The sequence below is a fragment of the Zootermopsis nevadensis genome, unplaced genomic scaffold (genome assembly GCF_977971745.1).
Source record: "Zootermopsis nevadensis isolate Lab colony 2312 unplaced genomic scaffold, Znev_1.0 Znev_ptg000013l, whole genome shotgun sequence".
Lineage (NCBI taxonomy): Eukaryota > Metazoa > Arthropoda > Insecta > Blattodea > Termopsidae > Zootermopsis > Zootermopsis nevadensis.
The window spans coordinates 4,567,450-4,584,917 of NW_028259145.1; the positions used below are offsets into that span (position 1 = coordinate 4,567,450).

The 17,468-nt window shown below is 40.6% G+C and overlaps 1 protein-coding gene across 3 annotated transcripts in view; it reads left to right on the forward strand.

Annotated features, from left to right (window-relative positions):
- The window catches only part of kcc (solute carrier family 12 member kcc), a 412,357-nt gene that overhangs the window by 72,463 nt on the left and 322,426 nt on the right, over nucleotides 1-17,468 (forward strand). Inside the window, exon 1 of one of the 3 annotated variants that reach the window (XM_087348460.1) lies at nucleotides 15,449-15,517. The exons of the other annotated variants lie outside the window; for them this stretch is intronic. The gene's annotated coding sequence lies outside the window, so the exon portion shown is untranslated. Of the gene's footprint in view, nucleotides 1-15,448; nucleotides 15,518-17,468 lie in introns of those variants that run through there. 3 annotated transcript variants of the gene reach the window in all.

A 17,468-nucleotide genomic window follows, 5' to 3' on the forward strand; every position in this document is an offset into this window, starting at 1 on the left:
CACTGAGGTTTATCCTCGGAGCCAAAACTGTCTTGGTATGAAGCTAACTGTTCACTTCCATGTGTCCCAGTGCTAAGAATGAGTAGAGCTGTGCCTCCTTTCCCCCCATACGCCTGCATGTCATACTACGTAATAAGGCACAGAGGACAACTTATCTTTGTCATCGCATTAGTCTTGTATTCTCATAAAGACCTACTCATAGCTGTGAAATATGTCTATAGACTACATTTGATTAAATGACAAACACGCTTTGAGGGCTTATTACTTGCGTGCTGCGTAACGTTATATAAAACCTAACCTAACCTAACCTGAACTAACCTAACCTGAACTAAATTAAACTAACCTAAACTAACCTAACCTAACCTAACCTAACCTAACCTAACCTAACCTGAACTAAATTAAACTATCCTAACCTAACCTAACCTGAACTAAATTAAACTAACCTAACCTAACCTAACCTAACTTAACCTAACCTAACCTAACTTAACCTAAACTAACCTAACCTAACCTAACCTAACCGAAACTAACCTAACCTAACCTAACCGAAACTAACCTAACCTAACCTAACCTGAACTAAATTAAACTAACCTAACCTAACCTAACTTAACCTAAACTAACCTAACCTAACCTAACCTAACCGAAACTAACCTAACCTAACCTAACCTGAACTAAATTAAACTAAACTAACCTAAGCTAAACTAAACTATAAAGCAGTTTTAGGACCTTCTCCGAAAGTGGCAATCTCTGTGGTCCGTTTCAAATTGACCTGGGAAGGGTTATCTCTCGTGTTCCGTGTCTCTGGCTCTGATTGGCCAGTGCTCTTGTTACCCTTGGGGTGTTGAGCTCCGCTGTCCCATTTGCTAAGGCCGCGAGGCGCATCGAAAAACCCAGGGCAGTCCAGTTTCTCGGAGAACCAATACAGAGGGTCGAAACAGCGCGGTGCCTCGTTGGGTGACCCTTGATACGCGGACTACTTTCTTGGTCGGCGCAAGTCAGCCAAGTGGAAAATAAGGCAGATCACATCTTAACAGGAGAAACTGACTGTCTGTCAAAAACGATGTGCCTTTGATGGATTACGCATTTCCGATGTGGAGGTCACGTCCGGAAGCTGCAAGTGTTACAATCCAAGTGTCTTGGCATTGTGACCAAATTACCTTGGTAACAGGCAAATACACGAGGATTTGAGGATTCCATACTCCGCCGACCACATAAGAGCGCCGACCGAGAGATCCCAGCAGCTTGGAAGACGCTTGTGCTGACTAAGGGCGGTATCGCACTAGGATGCCAACGAGAGGCCATGTCACAGCTGCCAGCATCTTGGTCAAACTTAATGCAGTAATTTAATAGTCATATAACGCATCTGGCATCCGTCTGGCAGCGCTTCCAACTCGGCATCGCTGCCAACCAAGATGCCAAGTTCAAATGCTACTGGCATCGCTGCCAAGACCAAATCAACATCACATGACAGTCTGGCCAGTCCATTGACGTCCGTGCGTGAATGTGCTTGTGTGTATTTCTGTTTCTTCGAAACGTGGATAATTTCGACACCGAAAGATTGATAATTGAAATTCAGTCCCGACCATCACTATGGGATTCATCTGCTATTGAATACGCAAACCGGGACTTGAAAAAAAGAAACTGGGTAGAACTTGTGGAAATATTTGGAGGAGATTTATTTACAGTAGAAAAGAAAGAATTAGCTAAGAAGTGTTTCTATGGCTTTATTTGTGGGGCCGCTTTCCAATATGGCAACTTGATTTATAAGTTTTTTTGTTTAGCAATCTATATATCACAAATAACGTAAATTAAGAAGAAACCTGCTTTTATAATGTTTTATTAAATAAAGTTTGTTCGTGTAATATTACATGTGATTTGCAAGAACTGAAATATTTCAAATTCAATAATGGTATGGACGTGCAAAGTGTGTGTATGGAGAATTTTTCTTACTTATTTCTTTGTTACAGAATTGAAATTCACTCCAGGTATGTAGTTTTGATAAAGGTAAATCTCATTTTCTCAAAAGTGATAAAAGTGGACATTTCTCTTTGCTAATAGCCCTTCATTTCGTGATCTCATAATGTTGATCCATCTGTTCGCTCGACTGGCGTCGAAAGCTGGCAGCTTGTCTGGCGTCTTTTTCTGGCAGCTGGACGCCATGGCATCGCTGTTGGTGTCGCTGCCATGGCATCCTAGTGCGATACCGCCCTAAGGACTGACTGAGGTCATCCACGGGCAACAACGGTCTCAGAACACGGCAGACCATGATCGAAACTTTCACCGTCGCGACATGAACCCGTACTGTCATGTACGAGTGTAAGGGCTCTTGTGTTTTTGGCTGACCGTCCTGTCTCTTCGCCCGCATGCTGTTAGCCCTGTCTCTGTACGTCATTAAATTTGTCTATGTCGTCTGGTTTGCGTGTTGTGTTCTTATGATTCTATCGATCTGTCCGTGGTTTGATGAAGATGGGAACAAGTTCTGTGTCAGTCAGGCTGATGTGAGTTTCTGTTCTGTTCGGCACTCCAACCACAGCTAAGAAAACATAATTAGCTATGTTTCGGAATCAAACAATCGTAGAATGGGTGAAAGATATTTTTTCTTTTACGCCAGTGTTTCCCAACCAGAGTTCCGCGAGAAATCGTGGAATAAATAAATAACAATTTTGAAATTCCGCGAAAATTCTAGACGTCCCGGGAATATTTCTCGTGTCTGAGAAATATTAAAAGCAAATAAATAAATCGAAAATGTTACGAAGATTCGGCAGGCCATTCAAGAAGATCGACGTCGTACCATCAACGACTTGTGCGACATTGTTGGGATAGGCTATGGGACCTGTCAGCTGATTCTAAAGGAAGAACTCCACATGCGACGCATCATGACAACGCGCCAGCGCACACCGCCCTCAAAGTTCGGCAGTTTTTGGCCTCAAACACCATGGCCGTCATCCCGCACCCTCCTTAGCTCCGTGTGACTTCTTCCTCTTCCCAAAGATGAAAATTCAGTTAAAGGGAAGGAGATTTGAGACGATAGAAGAGATTCAGGCAGAATCGCAGATGGTGCTTGACAGGCTGACAAAGAAAGATTTCCAGGGATACTTCCAGACTTGGCAGCGGCGCTGGGATCGTTGTGTTCACTCCCAGGGGAACTACTTCGAGGGTGATGGATGAATTTAATACCTGAGATAAGTGTACGGGTTTTTATACGCGCAGTCTTGAAACTTTCCGATCTCACCTCGTAAATGATTACTTACTGTTTCAGATACTGCCAGAAATCTATTAAAATGTATTCCTAAGAAGACCTCATTTTAGACAGTGATTAGGGATGGCGTTACTATTGTTTTGATATCAGAACGTCATCGTCGTGGTAGATTAGACGGAGAGTCTGGTGACTTGAGCGCTTAAAAGCATCGACTGTGGTTTATTATGCAAGGAGACAATTCATTTCACGTTATATGCCTCTCTTGCGTCCGTTTCTAGGAAGACTGTTGCGTTAATGTGCCATGGAGCTGAAGTGAAACTAGATTCGCTCTACGTATTGGTCTAATTGCAGTGTCATTAAAAGTTTGCTGTTATCTACAGGTTTTTTTTTTTTTCAGAATCGTGAGTGACCTTTATTATACGACCGAAAGTTACGGAGGTTGAAGGCAATGAAATGAGCGCATGATAGTGAGGCCGTATGCATCAGGTTGTTCTGCATCTGAAACACCTGAAGAGATTTATATGACTCAAAATATTGAGTGACGTCACTAAAAGTTATAAGATGGATTTGATATCGGTGCAGCGTAACCCACATGAATCTCAAATCAATAATAACTCATATACGGAACCATAGTATTTAATATACGAGGTGTGATCGGAAAGTTTCAAGACTGTGTCAATAGAGGGCGAACCGGATGTAGTACGAGCTTCTGCCGCTAGGGGGTACGGCCTACATTCATAGTGAATCAGTGTGCCAGCCGGCATCATCGAATTAGCATTTGTTTCTTAGTTACGGGCGTTTTGGTAGTGCATTACACCGACCCTCCTGCGATTTCGGAATGGCGTGTGCATCAAATTTTGCCAAAGACTCGCCAAAACGGCTACGGAAACCTATGAAATGCTAAAGCAAGCATTTGGGGAGTCCGCAATGGGTCGTGCACGAACTTTTGTGTGGCATTCACGTTTTAAAAATGGCCGAACCTCTGTCGATGATGACGAGCGTTCTGGACGACCATCTTCGAGCACAACGCCCGAAAATGTTACGAAGATTCGGCAGGCCATTCACGAAGATCGACGTCGTACCATCAACGACTTGTGCGACATTGTTGGGATAGGCTATGGGACCTGCCAGCTGATTCTAAAGGAAGAACTCCACATGCGACGCATCCTGTCTGAGGACCAGAAGCAGAATCGACTGACTTCTCGTTTGTCAGGAGCTCAAAGATCTTGCAAGAACCGACCCCAACTTCCTTTCTAAGCTCCGTGTGACTTCTTCCTCTTCCCAAAGATGAAAATTCAGCTAAAGGGAAGGAGATTTGAGACGATAGAAGAGATTCAGGCAGAATCGCAGATGGTGCTTGACAGGCTGACAAAGAAAGATTTCCAGGGATGCTTCCAGGCTTGGCAGCGGCGCTGGGATCGTTGTGTTCACTCCCAGGGGAACTACTTCGAGGGTGATGGATGAATTTAATACCTGAGATAAGTGTACGGGTTTATATAGGCGCAGTCTTGAAACTTTCCGATCGCACCTCGTAACATATATTAGGCTATCTTTTTAAGATGTGTAACTTTAATTCAGAACTTTCTAAACGAACGGTTAATATTTATCGATGCACAAATAAAACTACAATACTTTATAATTACATGAGGTGTTAAACAAGATTCGAGCTTTATATTTATATCTGTAGTGGGTTGATGGATTTGAATGGGTAATTAGTGATAATCTAGGTCAATAAATTATGCAACGTCGAAGTTAACACATTTGAAAAATATGTGTACGTTAAATGTTGGGAGTGTCGAGCAGTACCCGGTAAATCAAAGGGAATTGTAAACAAGGCGCGGCTTTGTTTCCATGAACTAAGGAATTCCAGACTGTTCATTCCTGTTCCGTGGCATGTATGTATGTGGGGGTGGAATTTGTCCTGCTCGGATTATAACTTCGCTTTAATGACTTGGAGGAATTCGTTTAAATTAAGGTTATAACGCGGCAGAATTGACTCGGCGGACCAGAAATCCAACTCCGTAACTAATTACCTCGGACCTGTCGTGCTCTGCGCCTTTTGAGCAGCGCGGGGAGTGGGAGAGAACAGAGAGGAAGACGAATGGAAAGAAAGAAAGAAGGGGAGAAAATAGAGGAGGGTGCAGAAAGTGATAGACGGAAGGGTAGAAGGCGCGAAAGAGAGGGAATGAGAGAATAATTTTTATTTTAAAAAACAACAAGATTAAGTGAAGCAAATGGGAATTGGTACAGTGGTGGAATCTGTTTCTTTGTTAAAGTCGATGCTAGATCTCGTTAACGCTGTAGAATTTTCCTCGGTACCTGTGTCTGTCTTGTGGGACCAGCCGGCCGCACGTAAGAGCCGATGTGGGAACGATACCAACAGGCATTGCCGCTTTGGACGAAGTTTCGCAGTTACTGCTGCTGTATGTACCTCGGTTAACAGCTGCACTGGAGCCCCTTCACACGCGTATCGGCCTCTGAGGCGACATCCCTCTGCCGGAGTTACAGAAGCCTTTTCCTTCGTCGCTGATGGCCAAGTTTTATAACCACTTCGCGAACTTCGGTTCTTTCTTACATGTCACGACGTTCTATGGCGGCACTTCTTTTGCAGGCTGGTTTGCGGGAATTCGAGGAATGTTGCAGAATCTGTACCTTCAGATTAATTTCATGCGAGGAAAACATTTAAAAATGATCTTGCGTAAATAAGGTGAGGGTTTGTAGCGGATTAGGTTGGCTTGGGGTAGGAATGAGCTCTTGTGAGTACGGTACTGAACATCTGCAATCCAGAAAAGGCGAGGAATTTCGTGACGATTGGATGGACTGTCAGATTCTCAAAAACTATTCTGCTCATGGATTTTTTTTTATCTATCTGCCTCGTTTATTATTCCTTTTCTTAATTTGTCAGTCGTAGGTCTTCTTAGTAATATTCTTTTTTGTACGTTTATATTTTTATTTTTCTTCTACATTTCTGTTAATTCTTATAATTCATATTCGTCTAATGTGTACTCATGAACATCGGCATACAATTTAAATTATTCCTGTTACATATTTGTCTGTTGTCATAAAGTTTCACCCAGATTCAGATGTTAAGCCTCCACCATTGTGCGATTAGTTTAGATCGAGATGCTGTTTGTGACATTGTACGGCTGAAACTGATCATTCTACCCAACTAATGCAGATTAGAGGATATGAATTCGTGGAACCATACACGAGCACTCCCATATGCCTTCACGGCGTGGTGTATAATTAAGCATCACACGCTGATCACGTGCGGATGACTGGAGATACAGCAACACGCATTCTTAACGTTTACGTTAGGTGGTGATCATTTTCCTCACGGAAGAGACCTCTGGTTCATCAGACAGGAGGCTCTGTCGGCCACGTGCTCTTTCTGCAAATGTGGCGATGACAGAAATCTCTGCCCTTGCAGGGAACCGAAACTTGGTCTTCCAGTCACTGACTGAAGTAATCCAGCTCGTAACGTGTGTTACGTGTCTTATGACACTAATGATGACAGGCGATCGCTGTGGTCGCTTAACTTAGAGTGATTGGATTTTTATTAGAATTCGCATTTTGTGAGTAGATTTGTGTCTCAGATAACTGAAGTCTGTGTACATATTTCCAGAGTTTATGAGGAGAGTCAATACGTATTATTAAGTGAAATTTACTTGGGAAGATATTTCAGGATTCTTTCTTTTATATATTGCCACGTCTCACAGTGAGGGGTGGAGCGATTTTCTATGTTAAACCACTTGGCGGGCTTCTCTAACTCCGTGGAATGGAAGGGGCAGTCAGCATTTGTTTTATAATTCTGAAGTCTCATGTGGACCCACGCACTAACCATAGTAGGACATTTAGCTTGCAACTGTGTACGTGTATCTTCGTGTTTTGGAGTAAAGGTTTCTAATTTTGCTGTTTGTGCTAAATATGACTGAGGAGAGTGAACTGTATTTCTGAGTTCCTGTCCGAGGAAGATGTTCTTCTGCGCGTGCAACCGAGGGCTCAATGAATATTCAAATTGTCTTTCCATTCAAGGACGCCGAATTAATGGGCAGGAAGAGAAATCTCTAATCTGTCAATCACCAGGATGGATGTGATGTCGCAGTAAATTATGTAGAGCGAGTATTCGATATATCGATCATAGAAAACGTGTGAAATAAACGGTCTTTTTTTAAAATTTAAAGAGCGATGTGTTAACAATTTCAGTTTGTCGGAGCTTAACTCTGTAACATATTTTGACTGCTGTAGACGTCTATCATCACATTTGGATATTTCACATCTGTTAAATATTACAGGTTGAATGTAGTAGTGTACTTATCAGAAAACAGATGCCAGTACAATTATTTTGAAATATTTTAAACAGTGCAACGTAAATTAGCTGATAAAATCAAATTTTTCCAAAATATTATGGAAAGCTAGATCATATTAATTTATCAAAATATCACGTGGTTAAGAATTTTTATTTCTCGAAATGACTGGAGAATCACTTACACTGAAAACTTGTGTTCGGAAGGTAACCGGGTTCGGCTATCGGCCGATCTGTCTTTAGAGAAGCAGTTTTTTAAGTGTGATCGAGGTGTTTGGTGAATGTAGTTCAGAATAGGCCACGACTGACTGACTCACTCACTCAGTCACTGCAAATCCGTGGTGCAGCATCGTTGGGACGCTAGCCTAATAGTCCAAGAGCTAGTCAAGAAATTGTCTTCTGTGAAATTCGAGATTTTATTCCCAAATCGTTCCCATTCTTTCTCATTTTCTGTCTCTTTATTTCAACTCACCTTTGTTATAACTTTCTATTTTAAGACTGATAGTCTCAGCCCAGCGTTGAACTTCAACACAGTTTCCGTAAAATCATTACGAATTTATAATTGAGGCAGCTTTCGAGCTGCTTTTATACAGCAGTTCACTGTGCATTAACAACCTGTCGTGGTTTTATTTGTTCCCACCCATCAACTAAACAGCGATATTTAACAGTTTTGTGACCCACTTACTAAGATATATAACAAACCGCTTTGGCTATGACAGGAAATTGTTAAATGCGTCATAATTTTAGTTAAGTGTCAATTTTATAAAAAGCTTCAGCATGCATCTTTATGAAATGTTGTATGTATGTATGTTTCGGCAGAGCATTGACGCAGGTAGTGCACGTGAGTTACAATGAGTAACAAAACATTGCATAACATATGTTCTAAATGAGTTTGAAATGATTTCCATGCAGTTTTGTTTGATAATTCGTATAAAGAATAGGTATTTTTTAGCCACGTGTCTTACTGCACGGAAAAAGTGTCGTGAAAAACCGTGAGTCTGTCAGCTAGTGAAGAAATTTTCACTCTTACAGCTGGATGTTCGTTACCGCTTTCACATCAGCCCACCACCTGACCCTATCATGATTCATACGAATCTAATAAAAACACACTCCCACCATGTTTCCGTCCGTTTGAATATTATCCTTTCGTCTACATCTAGGTCTCTCGAATGATATCTTCCCCTTAGACTTCCGTATAAAAATTTTGTTCGTATTTTTCATATCCCCCAAACACCGTCTCATCTTCGTTGATTTGAACATTTTAATAATATATGATGAAGAATTTGCTTTCAGATTATGATACCGCCATTGCCTTTCGCAGACGTCAGAGTTCAACACATGTCAAACGCGCACATAATTGTTACGCTGTGCGTACTTTTCGTGACTTAATACTTTTATATATTTTTTTATTCTTAATTTTTTTTCCAAATTGTGTCAATCTCACGTTTAACAGTGGAAATATTTACTTCGGTTTCTCTTAATTTTATCCGGATTTAAGATTATTTTCGGGAATTACAACGAGCTAGAACCATGTTTAAGCCGCGACAACGTTCATAGGTTCATCAGCTACCACTGATTATTCCAACATTCTTTTTCCGAATCAGAAGCTGTTCTTAAGGAATTTTTAAAATTTAGATATTTGGTAGAACTAATTGTGTAGGGATGAGCCCATCGCCAGGTATAACACAACGCATAAAAATGCGGGCATAAACGTAACCTAACCTAACCTAACCTATCGATCTGTGATGGAATCCGCAGATAAAGTGCCCCAGATGTTTAGGACCGAACGCTCTTTATACCACGTGACCACTGCCATATTTGGGGCATTTACGATGACAACCACATGCAAATGTGGGAATAGGTAGAAGGATAATATTAAAATGTATCATAAACAGGATGTGTGTGTAAATTGGACTTAGCTGGCTGAGCATTGGTCCAGCAGTGGGTTTTTCTGAACAAAATCTCAAGAAGGGAAGTAGTTACTTATTCTGAAGCAGCCTCAAATTAATTATGTCCGTTTACGTTGTGTTGTGAATGTAATTCAGATTTTTTGTGGTGTGGGGCCCACCGTACTGACTTAGTTTTCTCTCTTTTCGCGCCAGAGTGAGGCGCGTTAGACGAAGCTGCCGCCATCTCCTTGGTAACACACTTATGTTGAAACCAGAAGTAGAGGGCGTATCTTTGACTTATTAATCGCCTCTGGTTTTAACCGGCGTTCGACCGAGAAGTTGTAAAATGTCACCGGCTCAGAGGCACTTTACTTTTAATGAAGTGGAAGGTTTTAAGGCACAGCTCATCCGTTGCGTCACTTGCAATTAGAGGAGGCGCTGACTGTCAGGCGACCTCATGTCGGTCTTGGTGCAACACGGGACTATGTCTCATACTTCGACTGATTTCCGGTTATAACCGGATCCTGCTACCCAATGCGTACGAAAGATTAAGAGGCCGAAACCCGAAGCTTCACGACAGTGCCCGAGTTATTGGAAGGTCTATAAATAATTTGCGGATCTCCAAACAATATGCGAGCTTTGTTAATGATACATTTCTTGTAAGATGTGAAGTAGCATCCTCCCCGTTGTGGGACATTTCGAATGGAGAATCTGCTTACAGGTAGAACCTTGGTTTATGTAACGATTCTTTGACATCTCGTAAGTTAATATAGTATCGAATGATGATTTATGATTGAATAATCGAGAAATAAATTAATTTAAGCCGTCGCTGACTCTTTTGAAGATTCTGTGCTAACATTTCCCTCGAATAACTGAGGAAGACCATGAAAGACCTCATGATAGCCATACTCAAGGACGAGATTTAAACTAGAGACCTCTCGAATACAGATTCGGAGTGCCATGCAATCGCCCGCGAACTTTTGTAATAAAAAATATAAATATGGCGACGTTGCGAGATTTTGAATTTTTCATCGAAAATGCTATTGGGAACACGCACTTCTAAATTTTTTTTAGTGATCAACAAAAAGGTCTTAATCCAGCGACAAATTATATTTGTCTCAAACCATTCTTACCGGATACAAATGGATTATGCGTAGCATAGGTCAATAATTTGTCACCGTGTGCATTTGAAAGAAACCTCTTTTCAGTGATATTCTCAGAACACGTTTATTTGATTTTTTAGGTCGGCAGATTTATGCGGGGTGGAAATAATTTTGATGAAAGTTTTACATTTACGAAACTGACTTATACGTTTTATCAAATATTGTTGGTGCACTCAAATCGAGGAGCGTGAATGGATGGGGCATTGGGAAGATCAGAAAATCTTAAAAGGTTTTGGTGGGAACCCCAGAAGGGAAGAGTCCGCTTGGAAGAATTACGCATGGAGAACACAACATGAGGTTTGGTCGTAGGGAATATGCTACTTGGCGGACCTTTGCGAAAACAGCAATAAGTTAGATTGTACTGGAGCGCGTTTTTTCTGGATGAATCCAGGTACACTGTTAAGTAACCGTCTCGACACAAGAATAGTGTTTGCTTAGTGCATCAATTTACAATTGCTGTGTCAGTGTTTTATAAAATATGATTAATTTCTTGTGTAACTGAGCGACTGTAAGGTTTTCAAGTTTCACGTTTCGTACAGTTACTCAGATGTAGGCCAAACGTTTCCCCAAAGTTGCTTAACCTTGATATTCGATTAGTAAACAGTAATTAATTTCTTACCTGAAACCACATTGAAGTGTACGAACCGCGGATAACAGTTTAGCATATCAATCCACTGTCCAATCTAAAGGGATGTTCTGTTATGGTAACTTTCCTCTGTCTCTGACACAAGAAGCAGGGACATCTGAGTTTGACGACACGGGAAATGCATTGTAATTCGATGCGTAATTGGTTTATATCCGATGTGATTAATGTGTGTTGTTCAGAGGAGCGGTTGGTGTGTAGAGGAGCGCGGTTTGTTCATCATCACATTTATCGTCTAGCTGAAAGGGTCAGAAGCGTTGTGGCAGATGAACAAGGGATTTCATCCTCTGACATCTGACACCTCAAACATTATGGACCATTTTAATAACACCCGTTCGGAGAATATGAATGATGAATCGGTGAGGTGACAAAACTGATCTCAGGAACTCGTCATAGACGTTGTTATCCTTGCCTGTGACGCCCAGCTGTGGGGCCCCCACAATTCATTGAGTACCCGGCAGTTACGCCCACATTGTATCGCGATTAAAAATGCGCAAAGCGCCCCACCATGTGTGCTTGTGGCGTGGGGCTTGGTCACAGGAACGAGAACCTATTGACGTCTACTTCACCAGAATGCATCGGTAGGATCGCGTTTTTCATTGTGGGAACTGTACTTGTCACGTGATGATCTCAAGGACATGGCATTGATTGCGGGAACACGAATGGCCTGCTTGTTCTCCGAACATCGATTTTCTTGCCAACAGCACGTGGCCATTACTTCTACCCGTCACCCCGGATGACAGTTGAAGCTACACAAGATATGGGTTGAGAGAAAGCAATTTCTGAAGCTGTAATTTATGGGATGTCTTTTTTTTTGTCAAGGGCCAATTTGAAGAACGACAAATCGTCTGTCCGTAACATTCAGAGACAGTCTGCTTGTGAAATGACCTGGCATGTTACGTTGTCTGCAGCGAAGCACGAAAGAAATGTAGCGGAGACGGTCTACAGTTTGTTCGGGAGATATCCTGTTTAATCTCGGTCGAGTTATTGGAAGGATTTCGTGGTTTTTCCCGAGTTTCTTCGGATAAGTGGTGGGATAGCACCCGCGGTCAGTTTATATATTTAAGTAGTCGACTTTTGTGACCAGCATCACATCTACATCAAGAAAGACTTGAAGAATCAAAAGAATAACCAACTTTGGATGATCGGACAGTTTCAAGGCCGGGCGAACATGCTTAAAATGTGAATTCTATGCTTTTGTAATCAGTGATTTTTACCTTGCGTTCGCTTTCCTTCTGCGGCGTCGGAGACAAATTTATCCACTATAATTCCAGAAGTAAACTCAGAAAAAAACTAAGTATATGTTAGTATCTCGTCGTCAGCAGACAGGCGGGCAGAATTATCTTAGGGTGGCTAATAAATCCTTTGAAAGTATTACAAAGTTCAAATATTTGGGAACAACAATAACAAATCAAAATGATACTCATGAGGAAGTTAGGAGGAGTCTAAATTCCAGAAATGCTTGCTACTTCTCAGTTCAAAATATTTTGTCTTCCCGTCTGATTTCTAAGAAACTGAAAATTAAAGTATACAAAACAATAAATTTGCCTATTGTTTTGTATGGGTGCGAAACATGGTCTTTCATTCTGAGGGAAGAACATAGATTGCAGGTGTTTGAGAACAGGGTATTGAGGAGAATATTTGGGCCTAGGAGAGAAGACGATGGGGTCTAGAGAAAACTGCATAATGACGAACTTAAAAATCTGTACTCCTCCCCCAATATTGTCAGGGTGATTAAGTCGAGAATAATGAGATGGGCTGGGCATGTAGCGCGCATGGATGGGACAAGAGGTGTGCACCGGGTATTGGTTGGGAAGCCTGAGGGTAAGAGACCGCTGGGGAGACCTAGACGTAGATGGGAGGATAATCTCAGCGGGATCTATGGTAGATAGGAGTTGAAGGAGACTGGATTTTGTTGGCCCAGGACAGGGTCCGGTGGAGGGCTTTGGTTAATTCGGTGATGAACCTTCGGGTTCTGTAGGCCATCTAGTTAGTTAGTTAGTTATAATTCTGAGTTTGAGGAGAGAGAATGAGGTTATGCTGTGGTCCACACGGGACTATCAGGTCCGGTTACTTTACGATCAGCCGTGCGCCTGCCGAGTGATGTTGAGACTACACGCACGATTCGTAAGTCGGAGAAGTTTCCGTCCGATCACGGCGCTAGCAGAAGTAGGGTTCACTCAGACTTCTGACGAGAGAGCTCAATAATTGACTGGGATTTTAAATTTTTCTCTTGACATTTGGAGCGTCATATGGTAAGGCAATGCTGAAGGCTGGGGGCCCTCGTTCCCGATGAGTTTGTGTTGCTGAGTTTATTTCCTAAGGTAGTGTTCGAAATATATTTATTTCTTGTAGTTTAGTGGTGGCACCAGAAAGAAAATTTGGGACCACTGCTGTAGTGTATCTAGAGCTTGTCACTTGTGACAGGCTGTAGAATTTCAATTTATTTAAATTACTCTGTGATTCTTTGTCCACCCGTCTCATATCAAAAAAACTAAAGATTGAAATATACAGAAGTGTAATTTTGCCAGCTGTGCTGTATGGGTGCGAAACTTGGTCTCTCGCTTTAAGGGAGGAACATAGATTGAGAGTCTTTGATAACAGAGTATTGAGGAAGATATTTGTACCTAAAAGGGACGAAGACGGATCATGGAGATAATTCCATAATGATGAGCTTCACGTCCTGTACTCCTCACCTGATATGGTTAGGGTGATTAAATCAAGGATGATGAGCTGGGCGGGACATGTGGAGTGGAGGGGTGTTTTCAGGGTACTGGTTCGGAGGCCTGAAGGGAGGAGACCGCTGGGAAGACCTAGGCGTAAGTGGGAAGAAAACGTTAAGATGGCTCTCAGGGAGACAGGAATCGATGGAGCGAACTGGATGAAGCTGGCTCAGGACAGTCAGGTGGTGGGCTTTTGTTAACACGGTAACGAACCTTCGGGTTCCATAAAGAAAGTGGCTGTTCTTTGACAAGCCGAGTTTACAATGGACTTTTCAAAGAATTCACTGCACAATAGAGTGAGTCAGTGAGTGATTCTCTCTGTTGTGCCTAGTAGACGCGTTCTCCTCTGCACGTCCTAGGCGCTGCTGTGCATGGCGTGACGTCTGTCTGCAGCGACCTAAGGCAAGCATTACGTGACTGAACCACATTCAAAGGAGGAGGATATTAAGGAATATAGAGGAAATGAAGAAGGAGGAGAATGATTAAAAGAAGGTGGGGAACGTAGAAGCGATGTTCTACTCCCGTACGGTTTAGTTGTGTTAGTCCTTGTGGCTGAAACAGTTGTCCAGTGCTGTAGTGAATGTCAGTGTTGCCAACCACATAGTTTAAATATATAATTTAGTACACTCGCTCTCTTTTCGTGCGTAATGACAGAAGTATTTGCACATAACGTTTTTATTTTTTTTTGTATTTTTTATTTAAAAATTTAATAATTACATTCATCAAAATAATATTTGCATCCGGTTTCTTTAAGACCGACTCTATTTAAATTAAAAGGAGCGCCTAATAGTGATCTGTAAATACGCCAAGTGTGTTACTGCATTTCGTATTCAGTAAGATCTGAGCGTCTCTGTTGAATTCAGTTTCCTCTCTTCTGTTAAGATGAACAGTAGTATTGTCACATGCCGAGGTGTATTATAGTTAGATGCGTTTTAAATTTATTGCATAAATTCATATAATTCTGTTAAAAATGCGGATTAAGTAATTTAGAACATTTATTTTTAGGGCAATGCCAGAATTGTAATTTTTGCATAAGCGAAAATATCTGTTTGGTATCGTTGTATTCTTTATTTGTTCTATTTGGATATGTTTTAATATTTGTATTGAATTAGCAACGTAACATCTAATTAGATAAAGGCAAACATTTGTTACAAAACAAAATGGACTCTTTCCAATTTCTTATACAAGATAGATGTTTTATCCAGGCTTAATATATTTTTCTAAATTCGAAAATGATAATTTTAGATTAGTTCTGCTTCAGGCGAAAAGAAAACTTATGCTGAATATTTGGGTTTCATCTGCTCATCTTGCTTTGTGTATACAATTTTCACTTTAGTTTTGAATTTACGTGAAAATATTATTTCTTTAATGTTTTATTCTTTAAAAATGAATATTTTAAGAAATGTGTTGCTAATGTATAAATAACTTGAACATGTAGTTTAAAATTCCTTAATAAATATTTTCGTGATTTTAGAATATTACTACTACTACAACAACAAATTTGAAACTTGCCTTCATATTTTACCACAATTTTACCATTGTATCTAACATCGCAACTGACTTCTGCGCCTTGCGTTTAAACCAAATTTGACTCAAGGTATATTTAAATTTATATTTTCTATTCAAATCTCTCTCTTGTGTTTATAGGGACATAGCATACTTTTCAATCATATAAATAAACAAGACGACATTTTTCTACGTGGATTAATCTCTACGTATAATTATAATAATAATAATGATAATGAATCTTATTATGCGATATACGTTTTAATTTCTAACAACGATTTAATTTAGCTATGCAGACTTTTAGAACAATTGATAATAAAAGTGTTCCCGGAATGTATACTGTATTAATGACGTCTTTGTGAAAGTCTGGTTTAATAAAACGGCACTTTCATGTTCTTGTGGCGGATGTGCGGTGCATAGTTTTTTGTGTTTACATATTTAACACGAGAAAGTGTTGTATGAATCATTTATGCATTTATCGATCTGTTTCCTGTGTTTTACCTAATTTGGTGCCGTTAACGGAATATATTCGGTTGATACTTTCGTATTTGTATTCATTTGCAAACGGATCCCTTGCCTCTTCAGGCAAATGCGCGGGAAAGTACTTCAAAATAGGTCACAGTTAATCAACTATTTTACTGCTTATCGTCCCCAAAAAAAAATATTGAACACACTTGTAATTAATGTTGTAAATGGGAAGGGGCAATACTTATTTCAAACTTCATTCGGAATTTGAACCTAGGCTGAACATAACTTGAACCTGACTCGAGAATTTAAGCAGGAGACTGTTACCGAAAGTCGCTCATAATTCGTGTAAGGGAGGTCCCAGGTTCGACTCATAACCTGGAGTCTGGCTGTACGTGTTGAGGTATTTTGCGAGTTTTACTTAGTTCCTCCGGGTACACTGTTAGGTAGTTTTTCAAAATAGGCGACGGCAACGCTTTTCAACATTTTTTTCCCTTATCTTCATTAACAACTGCAAAGACTTACTTTGATGCTGACGTAAAATTTTGTGGATAACGAATTGTCTTTTGTCTAACTTTGTAATGGAAACCAAGAAGTTCAGATTTTTTCTCAAATAAAACATAACATGTCACCGTCACGAGGATCAGTTGGTTAGTCTGACGTAGTCATAGTAACCTGATACTTTTGTTCCTACCTCAAAGAGAACAGGTCTCGTGACCATTATAAAAACTAATTAGTTTTCGATGTTTGTCTTCTGTATTGTAAACAGCTTGGACTTGTATACAGATACCCCCGAAGGTGGAGGTAGTATGTACTTCCTAAACGGTGTTGCAACCCAGGAGTCTAACATCGATATCTTCGCCGCAGAATCGAACTAAAATATCGTGTATCGTTTGGATATCCTGAAGAAGACAACGAGGATTAAGTGGGGAGACAGTATTGAGAGTCGCTAAAATTTAACAGAGGAATTAGAATGTTTCCTACTTGTGAACGTTCTCAGGCAGTGTCCACTCGTCCGTATGTTAAACGTATGACGAAGAGAAGGTGAAGAATTCATTTGGGTTACGAGCAAAGAGAGGGAGTTGAGGCGGGTCTTATTACTGAAGCCGATAGGAATCTTGAATTTTGATATTACTTTTCGAGGGCAAAATTTGGTGGAATTTTGATGTTAACAGTGGAGGTACTATAGGGCGAAATTTGGTTGGTCAGACGTTGCCGTGGCAAGCAGAACATTAATTTTCTATCTCAAAGAAAAAAATCAGCGCTTTACCATTACATTAATCATTTGATTAATGCCATTAAACCAAGAGAATGCTCTTACGCGAACTGGTCATTGCAATTGTCCCATGTAGATGAAAATTGGCGTTGATGATCAATTATTCGTAAAACCGGCCAGAGTTAGATTATAAGAATATTTTCCCGGTCGTTCATGAGTTCTTTGACCGTACAAATAACTACTACTGAAACTGTAAATTTAATTAGTAATTACAAGATTCATACAGTTCAATGGCGTCGTCAAAATCTGAAATATATAACATAGATTAAAATGTCTTAAATACATTGTTTATCATTAAGTG